Here is a 14246-nt window from a genome sequence, read left to right as displayed (position 1 = left end):
TGTTCTGAAATGCTCTAATCTGAAATTCTGATTTTTTCTATGTTTGATTTATGTTCATTTGACTCTGATAAATTATGCTATGTAAAAAAGAAAATGGTTTTAAAATGATATGTATCAAATGTTTCTGGTATTCGATCGGCCCCACTTGACGAGTGTTTCCTAAAACACTTACCCCCCCTTACGTCCTTCCCCAGATGAAAAAGAAAAACAGGTTGAAGAAAGGGAGCAGAAGCAATTCTGGGACCGGTAAAGAATCAGGAGGAGGAAGTTCAAGTACTGGATGTTCAAGCCCATCAGTATTCTTTTGTTTTTTCTTTGCAAAATTTTGTACTTATGTTGTAAAGAATCGCTTCTGAATTTCTGCAATTTTTCTTTATATGTAAAGACAATAAAATTTTATGAAATAAACTGGTATTTGGCTATTGGCTACAAGGCTTATTGTTATTTGATTAACAATGCCGGATGTCACCGACGTCTCGGTCACATGACGTGACACATCTGATGCTACAGGGTTCGCCGCTAAGCTTGCGCCGCAAAGTGCTTCATTACATGAAGAAATTCAGTCCAAATTTGTGAAGACAACATAGCATTGTGTTATTTAGGGACAGAGCCGAGAAAGAACTTTTTCAATTATAAAAATTAATACACACACACACACAAAATAATAACTATTATTATACTAACGCATGCATGATTCTAATAAGAAATTAAAAGAATTGGTTTTTAAAATAAATTATATAGTAATCGCCAATTAAATTTACAAAGAATACTCATTGTAATTCAATTAGTAACATAAAATCTAGCTAGGCTTACGAGTGAGGAAGAATCCGTAAATTGTTTTTATTTTAATAATCTCATTAATAGGTGAAATGAGATTTTCAAACTTACTTCTTCACATTTTTGATGGCTTCAAACATTCGATCAATATAGATTTGGAAATAAAATAAAAGTTTTTTTTGTTCGCAGATGAGTGGGGTGAGTTGGGTTGCAGGTGCAATTACTCGCCCCCTTGGCTCCGTCTCAGTAATCACCATCAATTTCAGTTCATTGTGCTAGCCAAGCCATTATTCATATTGCCGAAATTCTCATGTTTTTCATAAATGCACCAAAAATATTGAGATTGACTGGTATTTTGTTCGAGAAAAATTCGAGTTGGTCTTATTACTCCTTCCGACATTAGTTCGAGTGATAACTAAACACTCGGAGGTAATGTGTATAGCTGGCTACTTCACATAGTGGGTGTTCTCGACATTTCAATCCAAACTCCAAGTTGACGGGTAACAACTCAGTAGATTAGAATTTTTTTTTAATTTTAGTATTTAAATTTTAGGTTTCATCTTTCCCGATAGATCAGATTTTTGTTGCAACAAATTATTATTTTTCTTATTGTTATGAAACTTTTGATTCCTGTAATTTGCCGATAAATCTTACAAGTGAGTGAAATAAACATTCTTCTTGTGAGCTCAACGTTTTACAATATCATCCGATACCATTTCATTTCATACTTCAATAATATTTTATTACACTTTTTTTAGTGGGATTTTATTACAATTTTTGTATTAACTTCAAATTATACATTTTATCATATATATATATATATATGTGTGTGTGTGTGTGTGTAAAATGGTTAACTACCTCTTAACTGCTAATCTTCTACTTAGCCAACTAAGCTCCCTATTAATCTCTATTATGACTCGAGTTGACCCTGTGTTTGCTTTTGAGAGCTGGAGATGATACATCAATCAATTGTCAACAAATCTCCACCCGAACGATGTATTAACTCCCTTTCCTTCCTCCTGGTTCCGTCACTTCTCCCACCTAAGGTGGTCTACCAACTCTGAGTAGTGCTAGGCAATGTTGAAACTTTGAGACATTCACTACTTTTGTTAGCATGTCCTTAGGGTTGTCTTCAGTGGAAACTTTCCGAATCTTGACATTTCCTTGAGACATTACATCTCGTATAAAATGAAATCTGACATCAATGTGTTTGGTCCTCTCATGATGTACAAGATTCTTAGCCAGTTGTACTGCTCCTTGGCTATCACACCAAACCACAACATCAGTTGTATTTCCCTCCAACTCTTCAACGAAGCCTTTGATCCACAAAGCTTCTTTGAATGCCTCGGTAGCTACTATATACTCAGATTCAGTGGTAGATAGAGCTACAATTGATTGAAATTTTGATTTCCAACTAACCATGTTCCCGTATAATGTAAAGACATATCTAGTTTGTGATCTTATTTTATCTTTGTCTCCTGCAAAATCAGAATACATGTTCCTAGACACCTTCTCATATTCATTTCATCTGTTACCCTAATTCAACCCAACTTTATAAGACCCTTTTAGATATCTCAAGACCCACTTGACAGCAAGCCAAAGCTCACGGCCCGGATTGGACATATACCTACTCATTAGAATTGAAGCATATACTATGTCAGGCCGAGTACTAACCATCGCATACATTATGCCGCCAGTAGCACTTGAATATGGTACTTTCTTCATATTAGACACTTCATCCATTGATTTAGGACTTTGTTCAGTTGAAAATTTGAAGTGTGCAACAATAAGGATAATTACTAGTTTCGAATTCAACATATTGAACGTGTTGAGAACTTTTGAAATGTATCCTTGTTGTGTAATGTGCAACAACCCCTTTCCCCCGTCTCTATATATTTCCATTCCTAAAACTTTTTAGGTTTGACCCAATTCTTTCATTTCGAACTCAGAACTTAGGAGATCCTTTAAAGAGTCTATTTTTGTCATACTATTACTTGCAATTAGATATTATCCATGTAAAACGCAAGGTACACATAGTTCTTCTCTTTCTACCTCTTGTAATAGAAACAACTATCATAACAGCTTCTTAGATATCCATTGTTACCATAAAACTGTCAAACCTCAAATGATTTTCTCGATGATTGTTTCAACCCATATAAGTATCTTTTGAGAAGACGGGCCTTTTTTCATCCCCTGCCTTCACGTAGCCCTCTGATTGTGACATATATATAGTCTCTTCTAGTTCAACATGTAAAAACACTGTTTTTTTTACGTCCATTTGTTCCAGTTCAAGGTCATGAAAGGCTACCATAGAAAGTAGGATTCTAAGAGATGTGTGCTTTACCACAGGTGAAAATATTTCATTGAAGCCAACTCCATCCCGTTGAGTATAACCTTTGGCTACTAATCTGACTTTATATATGGCCCTTTCAACTTTGGGACTTCCTTCTTTAATCTTATAAATCCACTGGCATCCGATTGACTCCTTGTCGTTTGGCTTGTCCACAAGAATCCAAGTGTTATTCTTGTGCAGGGATTGGATCTCCTCATCCATTGTTAACTTCCAAATCTTGCTTTCACCACTATTCACAGCTTTTCTATAAGTGCTAGGCTCATTATTGATCAATGTAACAGCAGCAGACAATGCTTGGGTAGATATATCAGCATATCCATACTTGACGGGAGGCCTAATCTCCCTCATCTTTCTGTCTGTTGTCAACCGATGTTGACTCAAACTCAGTGGTCCTCAGAATGTGAAATTTTAGAGGTTTGTTCATGTTCAAGTTTCACTTCTTGTTCCAATTCCACCTCATACTCAGATCCCTCACCTTCTGTAGGATGATCATTTTGTTGTTCTTTATTGTATATCACTGATCTGTATTCAACATCTCTTGGTCATTAAACATCACATCTCTGCTTATGAACACTTTTGACTTGTTTTCATCCTTAAGCCAACACCTATAACCCTTTACACTATCTGGATAACCTAAGAACACACATTTCTTTGATCTAGGCTCCAATTTTCCTTCATTAACATGAACATAGGCTGGACAACCGAAGATTCACAAATTTGTATAGTCAGTAGGTCTTCTTGTCCAAACCTCTTATGGTGCTTTAAAGTTTAATGTTGTGGACGACGACCCGTTTATGATGTGGACTGCGGTTGCCACGGTCTCCACCAAGAAATGTTGGCCAAGGTTTGCGAAATTCAACATACATCTAACTTTGTCTAGGATGGTTCGATTCATCCTCTAAGTGATACCATTCTGTTGTGGAATGTTCCTTATTGTTTTATGTCTTACTATTCCAGAATTTTTACAAAGTTGAGAGAAATCCTCACTCATATACTCTAGGCCATTATCGGTTCTGAGTTTTTTTATTCCTCTTTCCAGTTTGATTTTCAATTAAGCACTTCCACTGTTTAAATGTTTTCAATGCATCACTATTGTGCTTTAACATGTACACCCATACTTTCTTGGAGTAATCGTCCACAAACATGATGAAATAACTCGTCACACCCAATTTTTTACTGTGGTAGGGCCCCATATATCAGAGTAAATGTAATCTATTATGCCTTTGGTATTATGGTTCCTAGTGTTGAACCTTACTTGAGTCTGTTTTCCAAGGACACAATGTTCACAAAAGTCCATTTTATGAACATAATATTTACCAAAAACACCTTGTCTATTTAGTTCATCGATGCCTCTTTGGCTGATGTGTCCTAGTCTCGAATGCCATAGCCTAGTCATGTCGCATCTTGTTTTAGAAATCAAATTGTTCATGAGCGGTATAATGTTAGCCTGTAAGATGTACAAGCCATTGCCCTTTATTCTCTTCGTGATCAATAGAGCACCTGATGTTATATTTAAGATTCCACCTTCGGCCTTGTATGAGTAGCCTTTTGCATCGAGGCTTCTAAGCGATATCAAATTTCTTTTAAGCTCAGGAACATATCTTACTTCTGATAAAAATTTTGCACGAACCATCCTTCATTCTAAGCTTTATGGAGCCAATTCCAATGACTTTTCATTCGGCATTGTTTCCCATGATCACTCTTCGTCCATCACCTTCCTTGAAAGTTTCGAACCACTCTCAATTAGAGGTCATATGAAATGTGCATCCCGAGTCCAAGATCCAATCACTTTCTACTCGATCACTTGTAACAGCCAATATATCCAAGTTTTCATAGCCATCAGAGACCATGGCTTCATCTGCAGAATCTTTCTCTTTTGTTTTCCACATCATTTTCCTTTCGGGGTAGTCTCTTTTGAAATGTCCTCCTTTATGACAAATAAAACTCTTCAATCGATTCCAGGCTTTGATCTCCTTCTTCCATTTCTCTAACTATTATTGTGATCCCTTTTTTCGATTCTGCCTCTTGTCATCAATTCTTCTCCATCTCCATCCTCTTTTACTACCTTCTCATTCATTTCTTTGGCCTTAAGAGTGGTCTGTACTTCATCCAAAGACAGACTTTCACGGGCGTATTTCCTTGTATCAACAAAGATTGAGTAAGTCTTGGGTAGTGAATTCAGAACCAAGATCGCCTTGTCTTCGTATTTTATTTTTATATCAAGATTTTCCAAGGAGATAACTATCTTGTTGAATTCATCCAGGTTATCATCAATTGACATATCCTCCATCATTTTAAATCCGAACAAATTGCCTTTGAGATGGATTCGATTGAAAAGAGTATTTGTCATATATAACTGTTCAAGCTTGAGCCATACCTCTGCAGTCGTAGATTCTTTATCCACTTCTCTTAGAACACGATTTCCAAGATGCATAATTATTGAGCTATATGCCTGTTCTACCATATCTGCCTTTTTTCGGAGCTTAAGATTGATGGTAATTTCTCTTCTCCCTCAAGAGCTTTAGCAACCTTAATTCGTACCAAGATAGCTCTCATCCCTTAATTGTACCTCGATCAACCCCATTTGGAACATCTTCGTCGAACCCTAAGCCCCATGCTCTGATACCAGTTTGTTGTGAAATAATCCCTGAATTTCTCGACCAAGATGAATCCAAGAACTTGATCAAACACAACGGAAAGAAGAATTAAGAATCTTCAGAAATGTGAGATTTATAGTGGTTCAGCCAATAGGGAGAAGCTTCTGTCAACAACTAGAAACCAATCGAAGAGACTAGTGAGAAGAAATTGAAAACCGATCAACCTCTGTTTACATATGCCTCATCTATATATATATACACGTAAAATGGTTAACTACCTCTAGACCGCTAATCTTCCACTTAGCCAACTAAACTCCCTATTATTTTCTATTATGACTCGAGTTGACCTTGTNAAATTACGTTATTATATTGGAATTAATCATATATAAATTAGAAACAGAACATGTGAATTGGTATTTAGATGATGAATCATAGAATAATATTTTTAACACCGTCGTTGAAATACAATATCCTCAAATATATAAAAATTTGAAAATAAATTTATTGCATATGAAATTACATTATTATTATCTCAAAATTAACCATATATATATGGAGTAGAAGCCTAAGCATGATGATGTGGTGGAGGAGCATGGTGATGCTTATGTTTTGGAGCCTCAGCAGGGGAATCAGCATGGTGGCCTTTGTGGCCGTGATGGGGTGGATGAGCATGGTGGCCATGATGCGGGGGATGACCGTGGTGGCCGTGATGGGGAGGATGAACGTGGTGATCGTGGTGGTGAGGCGAAGGAGCATGGTGGTGGAGTGGCTCAGACGTCGTGATTTCCCACACAATATCTTCATCTTCTACGATTTGGTCATTTTCATTAATTGAATCCAAAAATGTTAAATCTTGGTCGATGATTCGAGTGAGACATGGAGTGGCAAAAACCAAAAGCCCTACAAACAGCAAGAGAGAGTGGACACTTGACATGTTTAATTCTTTGAAAATGTTTGTTGGTGCAAATGATGGAAATGCCAACCCCATTTTATAGCTGTGAAAACGTTCAAGATTTTGAAAAATGAAAGGAACATCTAGATGTTACTTTAATTCTACTAATAATATATATGTGAATCTTGATGCATTTATAAGATTTGTAAGGAATTTCACTATATTTTATGTGGATTTGGACTTGATTATATAATCATAATCTTTATATACTCAATCTCAACATTAAGAATTAATCTGGATGAAATTAATGTTGTACAAACATAAATAACATGTCTTTAATTAGGGTCAACGAAATAAAGAATATTACTCTAATTGACTTGTAACATGATTTTAAAATTAAAATTAACAAAAAATTAATAAAAATATACATATTCACTTTAACCAAAGCTTGAAAACTACATCTTCTCTGTGAACTTTAATTTGTATTAATTTTATTTTATTTACTTTGGTGAATTTTATTTTACTTTTAAATGTCACATAGACTACTTTCCCACCAAAACCAAAATCCTTAAATTTATTTTCCAACCCACTAGATTGACAATTTCCCGTGGCCAATTTCAATTTTGAGAAAAAAGATCAAAATTAGAAAAATTTCTAAAATACTGCACTAAGACTTCAAATTAACTCATAAACTGACTAAAATTGAAAAATATTAGTTACGGCACAAAAAATGTAAATGTCTCCATAAAGCATCGTGTTAGTGTTATTTTGGAAATAATGAGTATTATTCTATTTTTCAAGTATTCGATTTTTTATTTTTTGAAACGTTAAAGCTTATTATTCTTTTTCATATTAAAACGTGTTTTGGGAATATAAAATATTTTGAACAAAGTCCATATGTCATCTATTTGTAGTCTTTTTCTATCTCAAAGAAAATATAATCTTGATATATTATCTGATTCCGGTTTGAGTTGCTGACCATTTGAGTTTCCCAATGGAACAAAAACTTCGTTTGGGATCAAAAGATGGTACACCTCTTCCTAATCTGGTGATGTATCATCTACTTGTGGGAAATCTTTTTATACCTCACTAAAACACTCGCGATATTCATTATGTCGTAAATACACTTAGTCGATTTATGCATTGCCCTTATTCTAGTAATTTTGATGCTGCCAACCAGGTTATTCGTAATCATAAAGGTAGTGAAGGCAAAGTTTTATCTTCTTCTCTTACTTTGGTTGCTAAAATATATTATCCTCAAATATATAAATATTCACAAATAAATTTATTTCATATGAAATTACATTATTATTATCTCGAAATTAACCATATATATATGGAGTAGAAGCCTAAGCATGATGATGCGGTGGAGGAGCATTGTGATGCTTATGTTTTGGAGGCTCAGCAGGGGAATCAGCATGGTGGCCTTTGTGGCCGTGATGGGGTGGATGAGCATGGTGGCCATGATGCGGGGGATGACCGTGGTGGCCGTGATGGGGAGGATGACCGTGCTGGTGAGGTGAAGGAGCATGATGGTGGCCGTGGTGGAGTGGCTCGGACGTCGTGATTTCCCACACAATATCTTCATCTTCTACGATTTGGTCATTTTCATTAGTGGAATCCAAAAATATTAAATCTTGGTCAATGATTCGAGTGAGGCATGGAGTGGCAAAATGGACTTTTGTGCCTTTGGTATTATGGTTCCAGTGTTGAACCATACTTGAGTCTGTTTTCCAAGGACACAATGTTCACAAAAGTCCATTTTATGAACATAATATTTACCAAAAACACCTTGTCTATTTAGTTCATCGATGCCTCTTTGGCTGAAGTGTCCTAGTCTCGAATGCCATAGCCTACTCATTTCGCATCTTATTTCAGAAATCAAATTGTTCATGAGCGGTATAGTGTTACCTTGTAAGATGTACAAGTCGTTTCTCTTTATTCCCTTCATGATCACTAGAGCACCTGATGTTATATTTAAGATTCCACCTTCGGCCTTGTATGAGTAGCCTTTTGCATCGAGGCTTCCTAGCGATATCAAATTTCTTTTAACGCATGCATGATTCTAATAAGAAATTAAAAGAATTGGTTTGTAAAATAAATTATATAGTAATCGCCAATTAAATTTACAAAGAATATCTCTTTCATAGCATGGCTAGAATAGCAATTAAATTTACAAAGAAAACTCATTGTAATTCAACTAGTAACATAAAATCTAGCTAGGCTTACGAGTGAGGAAGAATCCGTAAATTGTTTTTATTTAAATAATCTCATTAATAGGTGACATGAGATTTTCAAACTTACTTCTTCACATTTTTTATGGCTTCAAACATTCAGTCAATATTGATTTGGAAATAAAATAAAAATTTTTTTTTTGTCGCAGATGAGTGGGGTTAGTTGGGTTGCTCGCCCCCCTTGGCTCCGTTTCAGTAATCTAAACCAATTACAGTTCATTGTGCTAGCCAAGTCATTATTCATATTGCCGAAATTCTCATGTTTTTCATGAACGCACCAAAAATATTAAGATTGACTATTATTTTGTTTGAGAAAAATTCAAGTTGGTCTTATTACTCCTTCTGACATTAGTTCGAGTGATAACTAAACACTCGGAGGTAACGTGTATAGCTGGCTACTTCACATGTTGGGTGTTCTCGATGTTTCAATCCAAACTCCAACTTGAGGGGTAGCAACTCAGTAGAATTGACGGGAGGAGTAATAAGACCAATGCTTGGGTAGATATATCAGCCTATCCATACTTGACGGGAGGCCTAATCTCCCTCATCTTTCTGTCTCTTGTCAACCGATGTTGACTCAAACTCGGTTGGTCCTCAGAATGTGAAATTTTAGAGGTTTGTTCATGTTCAAGTTTCACTTCTTGTTGCAGTTCCACCTCAGACTCAGATTCCTCACCTTCAGTAGGATGATCATTTTGTTGTTCCTTATTGTATATCACCGTTACAGGATCTGTTTTCAACATCTCTTGGTCATTAAACATCATATCTCTGCTCGTGAACACTTTTGACTTGTTTTCATCCTTAAACCAACACCTATAACCCTTTACACTATCTGGATAACCTAAGAACACGCATTTCTTTGATCTAGGCTCCAATTTTCCTTCATTAACATGGACATAGGCTAGACAATCGAAGATTCACAAATTTGTAGAGTCAACAGGTCTTCTTGTCCAAACCTCTTCTGGTGCTTTAAAGTTTAATGCTGTGGACGGCGATCTGTTTATGATGTGGACTGCGGTTGCCACGGCCCCCCCCCCAGAAATGTTGGCCAAGGTTTGCGAAATTCAACATACATCTAACTTTATCTATGATGGTTCGATTCATCCTCTTAGTGATACCATTCTGTTGTGGATTGTTCCTTATTCTTTTATGTCTAACTATTCCAGAATTTTTACAAGGTTGAGAGAACTCCTCACTCATATACTCCAATTTGATTTTCAATTAGGCACTTCCACTGTTTAAATGTTTTCAATGCATCACTCTTGTGCTTAACATATACACCCATACTTTCCTGGAATAATCGTCCACAAACGTGATGAAATAACTCGCCACACCCAAATATTTTACTGAGGTAGGGCCCCATATATCAAAGTAAATGTAATCAATTGAGCTTTTGGTATTATGGTTCCCAGTGTTGAACCTTACTCGATTCTGTTTTCCAAGGACACAATGTTCACAAAAGTCCATTTTATGGACATAATCTTTACCAAAAACACCTTGTCTATTTAGTTCATCGATGACTCTTTGGCTGATGTGTCCTCTTCTCGAATTCCATAGCCTAGTCATGTCGCATCTTGTGTCAGAAATCAAATTGTTCATGAGCGGTATAATGTTACCTTGTAAGATGTACAAGCCATTGCTATTTATTCCCTTCATGATCACTAGAGCACCTGATGTTATATTTAAGATTCCACCTTCGGCCTTGTATGAGTAGCATTTTAAATCGATGCTTCCAAGCGATATCAAATTTCTTTTAAGCCCAAGAACATATCTTACTTCTGATAAAATTTTTGCAAGAACCATCCTTCATTCTAAGCTTTATGGAGCCAATTCCAATGACTTTTCATTCGGCATTGTTCCTCATGATCACTCTTCTTCCATCACCTTCCTCGAAAGTTTCGAACCATTCTCTGTTAGGGGTCACATGAAATGTGCATCCCGAGTCCAAGATCCAATCACTTTCTACTCGATCACTTGTAACAGCCAATATATCTGAGTTTTCATAGCCATCAGAGACCATGACTTCATCTGCAGAATATTTCTCTTTAGTTTTCCACATCCTTTTCCTTTCAGGGCAGTTTCTTTTGAAATGTCCTTCTTTATGACAAATAAAACACTTCAATCGATTCCGGGCTTTGATATCTTTCTTCCCTTTCTCTTACTGTTATTGTGATCCCTTTTTTCGATTCTGCCTCTTGTCATCAATGCTTCTCCATCTCCATCCTCTTTTACTACCTTCTCACTAATTTCTTTGGCCTTAAGTGCGGTCTGTATTTCATCCAAAGACAGAATATCATGGGCATATTTCATTGTATCAACAAAGATCGAGCAAGTCTTGGGTAATGAATTCAGAATCAAGATCGCCGTGTCTTCGTCTTCTATTTTTATATCAAGATTTTCCAAGGAGATAACTATCTTGTTGAATTCATCCAGGTTATCATCAATTGACATATCTTCCGTCATTTTAAATCCGAACAAATTTCCTTTGAGATGGATTTGATTGAAACTAGTATTTGTCATATATAACTGTTCAAGCTTGAGCCATACTCCTGCAGTCGTAGATTTTTTTATCCACTTCTCTTAGAACACCATTGCCAAGATGCATAATAATTGAGTTATATGCATGTTCTAACATATCTGCCTTTTTTCGAAGCTTAAGCTTGATGGTAATTTCTCTTCTCCCTCAAGAGCTTTAGAAACCTTCATTTGTACCAAGATAGCTCTCATCCTCTTTCTCCATATTTAGAAATCCGACTTTCGATCAAATCTTTCAATGTCTACCTTTGTCACCCCCATTCGGGACATCTTCGTCAAACCCTAAGCCCGGTGCTCTGATACCAGTTTGTTGTGAAACAATCCCAGAATTTCTCGACCAAGATGAATCCAAGAACTTGATCAACAAAACGGAAAGAAGAATTAAGAGTCTTCATAAATGCTAGATTTATAGTGGTTCGGCCAATAGCCTACATCCACTTCGGAACCAGGAGCAATAGATTTTATTATCACTCTCAAAGTAAGATTACATGGAGAAGTTTCTTTCAACAACTAGAAACCAATCGAAGAGGCTAGTGAGAAGAAACTGAAAACCGATTACCCTCTATTTACATAAGCCTCATCTATATACATACATGTAAAATGGTTAACTACCTCCTAACCTCTAATCTTCCACTTACCAACTAAGCTCCCTATTAATTTCTATTACAACTCGAGTTGACCTTGTGTTTTCTTTTAAGAGCTCGAGATAATACATCGGTCAATTGTCAACATATTATACACACACACACACGATGAATAATAAAATAATCTTGTTAATATTTCCGCTGAAATATACCATCTCGGATATATAAATATCAGCAAATAAATTTTATTTCATATGAAATTACGTTATTATATTGGAATTAATCATATATAAATTAGAAACAAAACATGTTAATTGGTATTTAGATGATGAATCATAGAATAATATTGTTAACACCGTCGTTGAAATACAATATCCTCAAATATATAAAAATTTGCAAATAAATTCATTGCATATGAAATTACATTATTATTATCTCGAAATTAACCATATATATATGGAGTAGAAGCCTAAGCATGATGATGTGGTGGAGGAGCATGGTGATGCTTATGTTTTGGAGGCTCAGCAGGGGAATCAGCATGGTGGCCTTTGTGGCCGTGATGGGGTGGATGAGCAGGGTGGCCATGATGCGGGGGATGACCGTGGTGGCCGTGATGGGGAGGATGAGCGTGGTGATCGTGGTGGTGAGGTGAAGGAGCATGGTGGTGGAATGGCTCGGACGTCGTGATTTCTCACACAATATCTTCATCTTCTACGATTTGGTCATTTTCATTAGTTGAATCCAAAAATGTGAAATCTTGGTCGATGATTCGAGTGAGGCATGGAGTGGCAAAAACCAAGAGCCCAACAAGCAGCAAGAGAAAGTAGACACTTGACATGTTTAATTCTTTGAAAATGTTTGTTGGTGCAAATGCTGGAAATGCCAACCCCTTATTATAGCTGTGAAAACGTTCAAGATTTTGAAAAATGAAAAGAAATTCTAGATGTTACTTTAATTCTACTAATAATATATATGTGAATCTTGAAGCATTTATAAGATTTGTAAGGAATTTCACTGTATATTATGTGAATTTGGACTTAATTATATAATCATAATCTTTATATACTCAATCTCAACATTAAGAATTAATCTGGATGAAATTAACGTTGTACAAACATAAATAACATGTCTTTAATTAGAAACTTGAAATATGCATCTTCTCTATGAACTTTAGTTTTATTAATTTTATTTTATTTACTTTGGTGAATTTTACTTTACTTTTAAATGTCACATAGACTACTTTCCCACCAAAACCAAAATCCTTGAATTTATTTTCCAACTCACTAGCTTGACAATTTCCAGTGGCCAATTTCAATTTTGAGAAAAAGATAAAAAATTAGAAAAATTTCTAAAATATTGCGCTTATAAGACTTCAAATTGACTCATAACATGACTAAAATTGAAAAATACTAGTTACGGCCCAAAAAATTGTAAATGTCTCCATAAAGCATTGTGTTAGTGTTATTTTGAAAATATTGCGTATTATTCTATTTTTTAATACTATAGAGAATATTATTCATTTTTTCTTTATTTTTTGAAACGTTGGAGCATATTATTCTTAATCATATTAAAACGTGTTTTGGGAATAGAAAATATTTTGAACAAAGTCCATATGTTATCTATTTGTTTCAGATTGTAGTATTTTTACATACATTCATGGTCGGACTTGTTATTCTTGTCTATATAAAAGATATTATGATCATTGGAAACAATGACGATATCATCTATGACATTTTGTTCAATCTTTCTCCACGAAATACCTTAGCAATCTTAAGTATTTTTTAGGAATCGAAGTATCTCATTTTGAAAGATGAATTTTTCTCTCTCAAAGAAAATATAATCTTGATATCTTATATGATTCCGGTTTGAGTTGTTGACAATTTGAGTTTCCTAGTGGAACAAAATCTTCGTTTGGGACCAAAAGATGGTACACCTCTTCCTAATTCTGCGATGTATCGTCTACTTATGGGACATCTTTTTTATATCACTGTAACAGTACTCCCATATTCATTATGTCGTAAATACACTTAGTCAATTTATGCATTATTGCCCTTATTGTAGTAATTTTGATGCTTCCAACCAGGTTATTCGTAATCATAAAGGTAGTGTAGGCAAAGTTTTATCTTCTTCTCTTACTTTGGTTGGTACTCTTGGAATAATTGTCCTACTCCTTGTTGATCTTCCACTTATTATTTCACCATGTTAGGTTATAGCCCTATTTCTAGTTGGAAAATAAACAAACTACGATTTCTAGTTCTTGAAGAAGCAGAATAT

Source organism: Primulina huaijiensis, chromosome 4, assembly GCF_012295235.1.
Source record: "Primulina huaijiensis isolate GDHJ02 chromosome 4, ASM1229523v2, whole genome shotgun sequence".
In the NCBI taxonomy this organism is placed as follows: Eukaryota; Viridiplantae; Streptophyta; class Magnoliopsida; order Lamiales; family Gesneriaceae; genus Primulina; species Primulina huaijiensis.
Note: the sequence above shows the minus strand (reverse complement) of the source record.